The sequence below is a fragment of the Rhinoderma darwinii genome, chromosome 10 (assembly GCF_050947455.1).
Source record: "Rhinoderma darwinii isolate aRhiDar2 chromosome 10, aRhiDar2.hap1, whole genome shotgun sequence".
In the NCBI taxonomy this organism is placed as follows: domain Eukaryota; kingdom Metazoa; phylum Chordata; class Amphibia; order Anura; family Rhinodermatidae; genus Rhinoderma; species Rhinoderma darwinii.
Window position 1 is genome coordinate 61,489,326 of NC_134696.1, and position 12,449 is coordinate 61,501,774.

General features: G+C 46.8%; 1 protein-coding gene across 1 annotated transcript in view; it reads right to left on the reverse strand.

Moving 5' to 3' along the window:
* Nucleotides 1-11,584, reverse strand: part of LOC142661472 (uncharacterized) — a 68,845-nt gene extending 57,261 nt beyond the window's left edge. The window contains exon 1 of the mRNA XM_075838869.1: nt 11,445-11,584. The gene's annotated coding sequence lies outside the window, so the exon portion shown is untranslated. The remainder of the gene's footprint in view (nt 1-11,444) is intronic.
* Between the last annotated feature and the right edge of the window lie 865 nt (nt 11,585-12,449).

Consider the following 12,449-nt stretch of genomic DNA (forward strand, 5'->3'; position numbering starts at 1 on the left):
CAGTGGGATACGTCACCAAAACTCCCCAGGCCCATCGCTACTTGAAGCAGTGTGTCCAGGGAAGTCACTGTCCATAAATGGATGGTGATGTCAAGGGCTTTAAACTACAGAGTCCCTCGCCAGAGCATCCGAAGCACTCGGGATTCCGCTCCTGGAGCCCCTGACGTCACAGTCTATTTAGGGACAGTGACGTCAGGAACTTTGAGATGCCAGACCTAAGACTGCTATGACTTGATAAAGAGAAAAGGCCGAACCGAGACTGAAAGTCATAGAGGTATGCCAGCATGACCGGGGTTGTAGGAAAGTGAGGAATTAATTAGGGGGAGCAGTAATGGGTGGGGGGGTTATACACCTTGTGGACAGTTGGTAGTTGGGGCAAGTACGGGCGCAGACTGAGAGGTTGTCCCGCCTACTGCACTGGTTTCCTTTACCTTCTGATGGTAAAAGTGGAGTTCCTACTAGAGTAGCTTCGTGCTGCTGTTGGGGATTGTGGTTGGGACTGGCTGCATCGTGAACTGGCGGGGATGTGTGGCGCGCGGGAGTCGGCGACTGAGCTCTTGGCCGCTGCCAGGCCTGCTGCGTTAGCTTCAAGTATAGTGCCAAACCATCACTCCTCCATAATTCCTGTGGCTTCCGAGTTTTTGGTGAGTGATAGGGAGCTCTTAGCACGTTGTGACGGGGGTCCAATGTTGTGGCGTCCCTCACCGTTCCAGCATGGCCTTAACCACTGGTGGGGTTTGCCCTTCTGGGCGTGCAGTCAGTGGGTCCTGAATCGGCTGACAGGGTGTGGCTAGATGACAGGGCAAAGGGGGAGGTTTATATTTGCTTTGTGGCCCCCACAAATTCATTCCAAAAGATGTGGAAGGACAAGTATGGGGAGATATATTCACTCCTCCTTCTTGAAAAATGTAATCTTGATAAGGGCAAGCATAACGAAAGCAGAAAGGAGTAAGAGTAGAAATGTCTTTGTTTAAGACGTCAAACTTTCACCAATTGGCTTCAGGCGTTTGACATTTTGGAGAGCGTTGTTAGCGAGAAGGTGCCGAAACATTCTTTTCTACTATGTAGACGCTATTGGGTAGGCTCACAGGGTTTATGGGGGGCAAACATGGCTCACATAAGACGAGCCGTTTAAGCAGCAGAAGCCAGTGCTCCCTAGTATGCGGTGAAATAATAAAGACATGGGGCTGTGGTTGCGGGTGTTGGCCCCTGTTTGTGTTGGCCAGTCCTTTCCAGGAGGGCAGTGGGACCGGCCCATCTGGCCAGTCCGTGCAGGGCAGTTCAGGAGCAAGGGATCAGCCTGATTTGTGCTGGCAAATTATCGAGGGCCATTGCGAATTTGGGGCTGGATGCAAGTTCAAGGACAGCTGTTCTGCCTGTGGCGGGACATCGCATTGGTCAGCCAGATGTTTTAAGAAGGGAACGGGCAAGGGAGCAGGTGCTAAAAGCCAGGGGACTGGTGCTGGTGAGGTGGGTAGAGATGCTCCCCTATCTAAATACTGTAGATTGCCGGATAAAGCCAAGGCTGAGCTTTTGTCGGATGGCTATAGATTTGGTTTTTGGATTCCTGGTCCTTCCCATGAAATCCCCTTGTTGCTGTAGAATCTGTGGTCCGCCGTTCAGTACCCCTGGGTGGTGTCGAAAAAGTTGTCTAAGGAGATTTCACTAGGTAGGATAGCGGGTCCTTTTCCCAATGGACCTATTTTGAGGCTTTCCTTTCATTCTTGGAATGGGTGATTTGCGACATCGATGGTGTCACATCGGTCCATATTGGGAGGATGTTTTGTGCGTTGGCCCTGCGATTTCCCCTGTTTGTTCCAACTTCTTGAGTACAGATGAGTGGGTGGCAAGGCGTTTTGGTGTCCCACTAGCTCCCAACAAATCTGAGGGTCCTCATTCTTGCCTTAGTTTTCTAGGAATCCTGATTAATTCCATCCAGATGGAATGCAGGCTTTTTGCTGACAAATTCGTGACCGTACAGGAAGACGTGCTTCCAGCTTTAAATTTGCGTTAGATTTCTCTTAGAGATCTCCAAACCCTTCTGGAGAAGCTTAAATTCGCTTGTCAAATGATGCCTGTGGGGAGGGTTTTCTGTAAGAAATTGTCAAGCGTGGCGGTGGATGTCAGGGCTCCTCATCAATTTGTGCGCTTCACCAACGAGTATAGGGAGGATTTGGCTGACTTGGCGGATTTCCTGAGGCTGTACAATGTTACATCGCTATTGATGGTCGACAATTATAACTGGCACTTATTTACTGACGTGGCCAGAAGCGAGGGGCTGGATGAGTGGGTGGAGTTCGGGTTGGTGCAGAACCTAGCTCTCTTTGAACTTTTTCCCATAGTGGTGGTCGTGGCAATTTGGGGTGATTGGTTTCGGGACAGCAATTTCCGCCTCCAACGTGATAATATGGGGTTGGTTATGGCCATTAACAATGTGTCTGCGTTTTCCCTGCTGACAGTTTGGCTCTTTGAGGCGGTTTGCTTTTATGTGCCTTTCCCTTGATGCATGGGTGGTGGGGGTTCATGTACCCAGAGTGAAGAAATGGTTTATGAGCAGTGGGTGACTTGACCTGGTCTTCTCTAGCGCCTGGTACTTGGGCTGTGTAGGTACCTGGCTGCGTAATCTACGCCATGGAGAGACTGGGAAGCCGGGGTTTTGGGTTTGGATGATGTCTGCCTCGATGGTGACAAGTGGTAGCATTACTGGGTTTTCTGGGGCATGTAGCTGTGGCAGGCTTGTCGGTCTCCGAGGTTTATCGCTTTGAGGCAGCTCTGGCTTTTGGTTTTAAATTTAGAGGCCTTTGAGATGTCACAAAAGTTTCCTGATTGGCCAGGCCCTGAGGGATTACTTAGGGTGCAGGGTTCTGCCGGATACTCATCCCTCTGTGTCTTTTTCCTTGTTGGAGCACTTGTGGGAGATGTTGGAGTTTGTTTGTCTTTCAGTGTCTGAGGTGTGTTTGTACCGTCTGGCTTTTCCTAGGCGTTTTTTGGGGCACTACGAGTTGGAGTACTGGTGGCGCCCAGCATGGTTAGGGCAGGGTTGTTGTTGCCTGGGGATGTGTTGTTGCTGGGGGAGCGGGTAGAGTTTTTCATTAGATGATCCAAGACCGATCAAGGGGCGGTGCCTGGGACATGGCTGTCATATCGCAGGTCTTTCGTCTACCAGCTTCTGGCCCTTTGTAAAGTCATGTTGATGGTTCCTTTTTGTCGAGGTATCAATTTACTTGTGTGTTTCGGCAGTATTTGAACATATTGGGCTTAGATAGCTCTGGTTTAAAAACCCATTACTTTCGCATTGGGGTCACTACAGAAGCGGCTGGCTGGGGGCTCAGGCCGGAGGTGGTCAAGCGCTTCGGCCGCTGGGATAGATTTAGATCTTATGTTCGCCCTCATTTTCTGTGATCATGATGGCTGTGGGGATTGTGTTCTTGGGTTTCAGTGATGTGCATGTGTCTCTTTTTACTAGGTTAGGCCACCAATTGTTTGGTGTGGATTGTCGGGCAATCTTAAAGAGGCTCTGTCACCAGATTTTGCAACCCCTATCTGCTATTGCAGCAGATAGGCGCTGCAATGTAGATTACAGTAACGTTTTTATTTTTAAAAAACAAGCCTTTTTGGCCAAGTTATGACCATTTTTGTATTTATGCAAATGAGGCGTGCAAAAGTCCAACTGGGCGTGTTTACAGTAAAAGTCCAACTGGGCGTGTATTATGTGGGTTACATCTGGGCGTGTTTACTTCTTTTACTAGCTGGGCGTTCTGACGAGAAGTATTATCCACTTCTCTTCAGAACGCCCAGCTTCTGGCAGTGCAGACACACAGCTTGTTCTCGAGAGATCACGCTGTGACGTCACTCACTTCCTGCCCCAGGTCCTGCATCGTGTCGGCCACATTGGCACCAGAGGCTACAGTTGATTCTGCAGCAGCATCGGTGTTTGCAGGTAAGTAGCTACATCGACTTACCTGCAAACGCCGATGCTGCTGCAGAATCAACTGTAGCCTCTGGTGCCGATGTGTCCTCGCTGGTCCGACACGATGCAGGACCTGGGGCAGGAAGTGAGTGACGACACAGCGTGATCTCTCGAGAACACGCTGTGTCTGCACTGCCAGAAGCTGGGCGTTCTGAAGAGAAGTGGATGATACTTCTCGTCAGAACGCCCAGCTAGTAAAAGAAGTAAACACGCCCAGATGTAACACACATAATACACGCCCTGTTGGACTTTTACTTTAAACACGCCCAGTTGGACTTTAGCAAGCCTCATTTGCATAAATACAAAAATGGTCATAACTTGGCCAAAAATGCTCGTTTTTAAAAAATAAAAACGTTACTGTAATCTACATTGCAGCGCCTATCTGCTGCAATAGCAGTTAGGGATTGCAAAATCTGGTGACAGAGCCTCTTTAAGTGCACTGAGAGGCTGAAAGGGCTGATGTGCATCCTGATGGGTGGCAGCTGGGTTTCCTGAGGAGTTTGGCTATTGTCCGATTTCTTGGCCTTAGAAGTATGGACTGGAGATGGGTTCTGCCCGAATTCCATCATTATGCTCAGCTTGATGGGGCCCCCTGATATCCTGGTGTTGCACGTGGGAGGGAATTACCTTGGTTCTCGGCCTTTGTGAGAGCTTATTAGGCATATTAGGTATGATTTGCTCTGGCTATGGTCTCCGTTTCCTGGTGTGGTGGTTGTATGGTCCAAAATAGTTCCCCGTCGAACATGGAGGACTGCTCGTTCGGTGGTCTGCCTTAACACGGTTCGTGTGAAAGTCAATCTAACTGTGTCTGGGTTTGTGGCCTGGAATGGGGGTGTTTGTGTCTGACATTATGATTTTAAGGGTGGACAGGGAAATTTCTGGTTGCCTGATATTGTTTACCTCAATACTCTGGGCATTGATCTTTGGGCTTTGAGGATTGAGGCTGGTGAGGAACAGTCCTTGTTGGTGTGGGGTAACTCTCATGCTTGAGTGTGTCAAGGTATGCTCATGTGGCAGGTAGAGGATCCTTGGAGTTGGTGTTACATTTTTGTGGGTTGGGATTCATAGTGTGTATGGTCCCTGCCAAATTATAATTTTTTTTTCAGTGGTCTGGCTTCATGTTGGGCTCCTACTGGGTGGTGACCCGGGGTGTGGGTACAGTCCATGACAGCTATCTGTGGTTGTTCACAGTGTCCCATAGCCTGTGGGGAGACGTCTGGGGGTAAATGGAGTATGTGGGCAGATTGGCGCCAGATTTTGTAGCACCAAGGACTTCCCTTCTGTCATTGTCTGTAAATGTTACATTGTATGCAAATTACATTTATTTAATTGTTATGATTGTTTAGCAAGAATGGCTGCTGTGGCCAATTAGTCCAACCCATTGTCTATGTGTCTTTTATCAGGTTATTTGTGGGTGGTAAGTGGTGATTGGAGTTAGCTTATAGGTTAATTGGCCACTTAGGTTATGGAGAGTAAGAAGAATAGACAGTAAAGGGGGTTTTACACAGGACGATTATCGGACAGACGAGCGTTCATATAACGCTCGTTGACGATAATTGCCCTGTGTAAACAGGGGAACGATTAGCAGATGAACGAGCAAGTGCTTGTCGTATCGTTTTAAAAAAGTTAAAGATTATCGTTGTCGGCAGCACATCTCCCTGAGGGATACGCGCTGACGACATGATAATAATGGATGGAGACGAGCGATCGGAGTAACAACCGCTCGTCTCCATCCATAGCTTTGTGTGACAGGAGCAAACGAGCGCCGATCAACGATGTCTCGTTGATTGTCACTCGCTGCACCTGCCGCTTAACGTCAAGTACAAAAACAAAGTTAGACAGAGATGCTTGCAGAAATGCACACAGGTATTTGTTACAGGATGCACAAATACTTCTGACTTCTCCACTTAATCTCAGATCACACTCTTAAGACAAATTAGATAAAAACACTCAAAAGCTGCCATACTCACTTTTTTAGTTTGCATTTAAGGCACTTGTTTCTTCCTTGAAGGGAATCTGTCCCGAAGTCAATGCTGCCCCATCTGAGGGCAGCGTAAAGTAGTGTCGGAGACCCTGATTTCAACACTGTATTACTTAGTTGCCAATTATCAGTAGCTGTTATAAAAATCACTTTTTCTCATGCATCTCTTATTTATGAGCTGCGGCTGACCATGCCCACCAGCCGCTGAGTCATAGCTTTCTCCCCATACTGTGCATATGAGTCATGAGTTGAAGATAGTCCCTCCCACCAGCATCTAGCCCTGACTACCCACCGACGATTCGTAGCTTTCTCCCTATGCACAGTATGGGTAGAAAGCTGTCAATCAGCGGCCCAGTGGTTGGGGCTAGCCACAGCTCATGATTACAGGCTGCATGAGCAAAGAAAGTCATTTTTAAACAAACTACTGATCATTGACAAGTAAGGCTTCGTTCACATCTGTGCTAGGGCTCCGTTCCGACGTTCCATCGGAGCTTTCCGTCAGAACGGAGCCCTGACAGATACAAACAGAAACCATAGGTTTCCGTTTCCATAACTATCTATTCATTTCAATGGTGACGGATCTGGTGCCAATTGTTTCTGTTTGTCTCCATTATGCAAGAGTTCCGTCGTTTTGACGGAATCAATAGCGTAGTCGACTATGGTATGGATTCAGTCAAAACGACGGAACCCTTGCACCACTGAGGCACCGGATCCGTCACTATTGAAATCAATGGTGATGGAAACGGAAACCTGTGGTTTCCATTTGTGTCTGTCAGGACTCCGTTACGACTGAAAGCTTTGACAGAATGTCGAAATGGAGCCCCAGCGGAGATATGAACAAAGCCTAAGTAATTCAGCATTAGACCCAAGGTTCCTGGCACTATTTTATGCTGTCCTCAGATAGAGCAGCATAAACCTGATGACAAATTCTCTTTAACAGCAGTATATGCTACAAGTGATTACCATATCAGCAAAGGGACTTCATTATTTTATTATTTTGATCCATGTTATGCACTGACTCGATACGTGGGACAAAAACAGGGACAGGGCTCCTTCAAACTTGCATATGAAAATACGGATCAAATACGAATGCGCAATATGGATTGTTTTTTCTTACAATTTGTTACGTTTTTGCTTCCGTATTGTAACTGTTTTTGTTCTGTTTTTTGTTATGAGTTGTCAGTTTTTCATTTGTTTTTAATACCTCCCAACCGTCCCGGATTCAGCGGGACAGTCCCGGATTCCGGGTGGTGTCCCACTATCTCGGGCAGCCGGGGGTATGTCCCGCTGTCAAACAAATTCTGAAGCAGGGAACCATCAGCTCCCTGCTTCAGAATTAGTTCAGAGCAGAGGACTCCGCAGTTACAGCGCTACTGTAAGTGCTGTGCTCGGGGAAGCCCTTGATGTTGCTGTCCATATATGGACAGTGACGTCAGTGGCTACTCTTGGAGCGGAATCCCCGGCCAGAGTCGGCAACGGGGATTCCACCCAAGGAGTAGCCACTGACATCACTGTTCATGTATGAACAGTACCGTCAAGGGCTTCCCCGAGCACAGCGCTTACAGTAGCGCTGTGCCCACGGAGTCCTCGGCGAGCGGAGAAGCTCCCTCTGCTCCTCCGCTCTGAACTAATTCTGAAGCAGGGAGCTGAGTGTTGCCAGCTTCAGAATTAGTGGCTACTCCTTGAGCGGAATCGCCATTGCCGATGATCTGGCCGGGTGTTCCGCTCTAAGAGGAAACCCCTGAGGTTACTGCCCATATATGGACATTGATTTCAGTGGCTCCTCCTGGAGCAGAATCCCTGGCAAGAGTCGGCAAGGGGGATCCACTTAAGGAGTAGCCACTGACGTCACTGTCCATATATGGACAATACCATCGTGCACAGCGCTCCCTCTGCTCCTCCCCTCTGAACTAATTCTGCAGCAGGGAGCTGATTGTTCCCTGCTTCAGAATTAGTGGCTACTCCTTGAGCGGAATTCCCATTACCAATGATCTGGCCGGGGATTCCGCTCCTAGAGAAAACCCCCTGAGGTCATTGTCTATATATGGACATTAATGCCAATGGCTCCTCCAGGAGTGAAATCCAGGGGCAGAGTCGGCAACGGGGATTCCACTAAAGGAGTAGCCACTGACGTCACTGTCCATAGGAGTAGCCTATGCTCTGGCTGGGGATTCTGCTCCTAGAGGTAGTCCCAATGACGCTAACTCCGGGGGGGGGGCTGGTGATATCTTCATGGGGGTGTGGCACTATCTACATGGACATTGTGGCACTATATAGGGGCACCATCTACAGGGGACACTGTGGCGCTAGGTATATGGGCACTGTGGTACTATCTGCAAGGGCACTGGCACTAGGGGCAGCTAAGGGGGCATTATATTGTATTGGGTAGCTAGGGGGGCATTATGTTGTATAGGGGAATTTGAGCATTATACTGCATGGGGGCCTCTGTATGGGCATTATACTGCATGGGAGAATTTGTGTGGGCATTATACTTTATGGGGGCATCTGTGTTGGCTTTATACTGTATGGTGGCAGCTATGGGGGCATTATACTGTATGGTGGTAGCTATGGGGGCATTATACTGTGTGTGGGAAGCTATTTGGTATTATACTGTGTGGGAGGCACTATGGCAGCATGAGCCTGTGTTGGCTGAATCTGGTGTGTATGGGTGAGGATTAGGTGGGCGCGCCAAAAATCGATTGTCCCTCTTTGTAATTCTTGAAAGTTGGGAGGTATAGTATTTGTTCTGATTTTTCCCCCAAAACATTAACTAATTTGTTCTGGTTTCTGTAATGTTGCTGAAATATGGATGTAAAAAAAAAAGAACAAATATGGAAATTTGAACCATGCAAAAACGGAACAGGCATGCTAGGCACACCTGCTAGGGCACACTTTTGATGCTGCCCGCCAAAGAGGATCAGAAGTGCAGAAGAAGCCTGCGTGTGAGGAGAGGGAAAGCAAGCACCCCCTCCTCAATAATGAATGGATACAGGGATGATGGGGTCTGCATACAGGGATAAGGCTTGATATATACACAGGGATGATGGGGGTTAATGCAGGGATGATGGCTGGACTACCCATCATGGATGATGACTGGTACATACAGGGATGATGGGGGTTATATACAGGGATGATGGCTGGTATATACAGGGATTATGGAGATTACATACAGGGATGATGGCTGGTATATATAAAGATGATGGGGTTGCATACAGGGATGATGGGGGTTATATACATGGATGATGGCTGGTCCAGACATGATCACTGTATATAACCACCATCATCCCTGTTTATACCAGCCATAATCCCTGTATATAACCCCCACCATCCCTGTATGTACCAGCCATCATCCTTGTTTTTAACCACCATCATCCCTATAAATACAAGTCTGGCTAGTATATACAGGTAAGATGGGGGTTATAAACAGGGGGATGGCTGGTATATACAGGGATGCTGGGGTTATATACAGAGATGATGAGGGTTATAATTAGGGATGATGGCTGGTATATGCATGGATGATGGGGGCTATATACAGGGATGATGGGGTTTATATACAGGAATGATGGCTGGTATATAATTAGAATGTGCCTCTTCAGTTGTAAACATGCGTTGGGGGGCCCACTGGGTTGGGGCCCACTAGCTATACCTCTGATTTACAGATTTAACTGTTTAACTTAGCTGTCCGTTGAAATAACTGAGAGCACACGGAGCCATGCATTCCAATGGGGCTATTCAGACATGCGTGAATTTTCATGCAGCGAGCGTCCGTTGCGTGGAACTCACTGTGTGTCCTATATTGCTGCGTATTTGCGCATGTAGTCTCCCATTGAAGTGTATGGGTGCGTGAAAAACACGGTCAGAACACGGACGACACCCATGTGCTGTCCATGTTTTACACATCAGTAGCTAAAAAATGCAGAGAAATAAAAAAAGAAAGACAGAAAAAAGTGCTTGCACGGAGGTAAAAAACTGATGCCACATACAAAGCACACTAATTCCAATATGCAATGCACACTAATGGCACATGGACATGAAATTTAGGAAACACGCTGTTTTTTGCACACGCAAAACTGATACGCTCGTGTGAATGTAGCCTAAAGGAAGACAAAGAAGCTCAGAGCTCTGCAGCAGACCTTTATATAAGACATATGCTAATGAAAGGAACTTTAACCCCTTAATGACCGCTGATAAGCCTTTTCACGGCGGTCATTAGTGGGCTTTATTCTGATGCAATAGCCTTTTCACGGCGCTGCATCAGGATAAATAAATAGAGCAGGTAGCCGTTAAATCTCCCTGCTCTCAGCTACCAGAGGTAGCTGAGGGCTGGGGGCATCACTGCTCAAACGTGTGACCCTTCAGATGCGACGATTAATAGCGAGCGCCGCGTCTGAGTGGTTTTGGCGAGAGGGAGGGAGTTTCCCTTTCATCCCACCGACACCCGACGATAAGATCACCGAGCGTCTGTGTCTCCGATGGCAGCCGGGGGCCTAATAAAGGCCCCCAGGTCTGCCTGTAGTGAATGCCTGCTAGGTCATGCCAGAGGCATGTCCTAGCAGATGCCTGTCCGTTTTAAACGGACAGGCAGTAATACACTGCAATACAAAAGTATTGTAGTGTATTATAAAAGCGATCGGATGATCGCATAGTAAAGTCCCCTAGCGTGACTAGTATAAAAGTAGAAACAAAAAGTTGAATAAAGTTAATTAAAAAAATAATTGTGAAAAAAAAAAAAATGAAAAACCCACTTTTTCCCCTTCAAAATGCTTTACTAAAGTTACACATATTTGGTATCGCCGCATCCGTAACGACCCCGAATATAAAGCTATTACATTATTTAACCCGCATGGTGAACGCGGTAATAAATAAAATAAAAGACAATGGAAAAATTGCTGTTTTCTGTGAATCCTGACTTAAAAGCCCTCATACAACGGCATCGGCGGAACAATAAAAAAGTTATGGCTCTTCAAATATGGACACAAAAACAAATAATTTTGAAAAAAAAGTGGTTTTACTGTGTAAGTAGTAAAACATACAAAATCTATACAAATTTGGCATCTTTGCAATCGTAACAACCCGCTGAATAAAGTTAGTGTTATTTATACCACACGGTAAACGGTGTAGATTTAGGATGCAAAAAAGAGTGGCGAAATTTCAGGTTTTCTTCTATTCCCCCCAAGAAAAAGTTAATAAAAGTTAATCAATAAATTATATGTACCCCAAAATGGTGCTATTAAAAAATACAACTTGTCCCGCAAAAAAGAAGACCTTATACAGCTATGTCGACGCATAAATAAAAAATGTATAGCTCTTCGAATGTGACGATAGAAAAACTTAAAAAATAGCTTGGCCATTAGGGCTCAGAATGCAAGCAGGGGGAAGGGGTTAAAGACTCGGCTGAGCAATGCACATAGGTTTTTAATTCAATCCTTTCCAATAGTGATTTACACAGCGCAGCTAGAGGGAAAGATGGTAAAAATAATGAATGTTACTTACATTTTGTATATAAATCACAGCCTTCACCCTCCAGACAAGGACACAAACAGGATTTTCATAGATCACAAATAAACATCGCAGTGTTGTTTTTGACAACACTGATCTTCCTTTGTGAAGCTTGAGTTTCGTTTCAGCAACATTACACAGAATCACGTGCTTTGTGCAGCCAATGGCTGATTCACTTCCTCATACGCTGTCAGCTTGAATGTAAGCACTTCTATTATGTGCAGTTCAGTTCCCCTTAACCCCTGTTCCGTGTTCACTACAGAAGTTTTAATAAATACATCTCAACAAGAAATAAATCGGAAAGAATATTCTTTTACGTTAAGTGGGTATTCTCAAAATTGTCAAAACACTGTCAATGCACGTTTCCTCATTCTTATTGGTACAGATCTAGTAGTGCTGAACTTGTTAGGGTATGTTCACACGAGGGCGTCCGTTACGGCTGAAATTACGGGGATGTTTCAGCCTGAAAACATCCCCGTAATATCAGCCGTAACGGCATGTGCAGGCACTTGAACGCCGCGTCAATTACGGGCGTAATTGGCGCTGCTATTCATTGGAGTCAATGAATAACGGCTCCAATTACGGCCAAAGAAGTGACAGGTCACTTCTTTGACGCGGGCGTCTATTTACGCGCCGTCTTTTGACAGCGGCGCGTAAATTACGCCTCGTGTGAACAGACAAACGTCTGCCCATTGCTTTCAATGGGCAGATGTTTGTCAGCGCTATTGAGGCGCTATTTTCGGACGTAATTCGGGGCAAAAACGCCCGAATTACGTCTGTAAATAGGCCGTGTGAACATACCCTTAGGGTATGTGCACACACACTAATTACGTCCGTAATTGACGGACGTATTTCGGCCGCAAGTACCGGACCGAACACAGTGCAGGGAGCCGGGCTCCTAGCATCATACTTATGTACGATGCTAGGAGTCCCTGCCTCGCTGCAGGACAACTGTCCCGTACTGAAAACATGATTACAGTACGGGACAGTTGTCCTGCA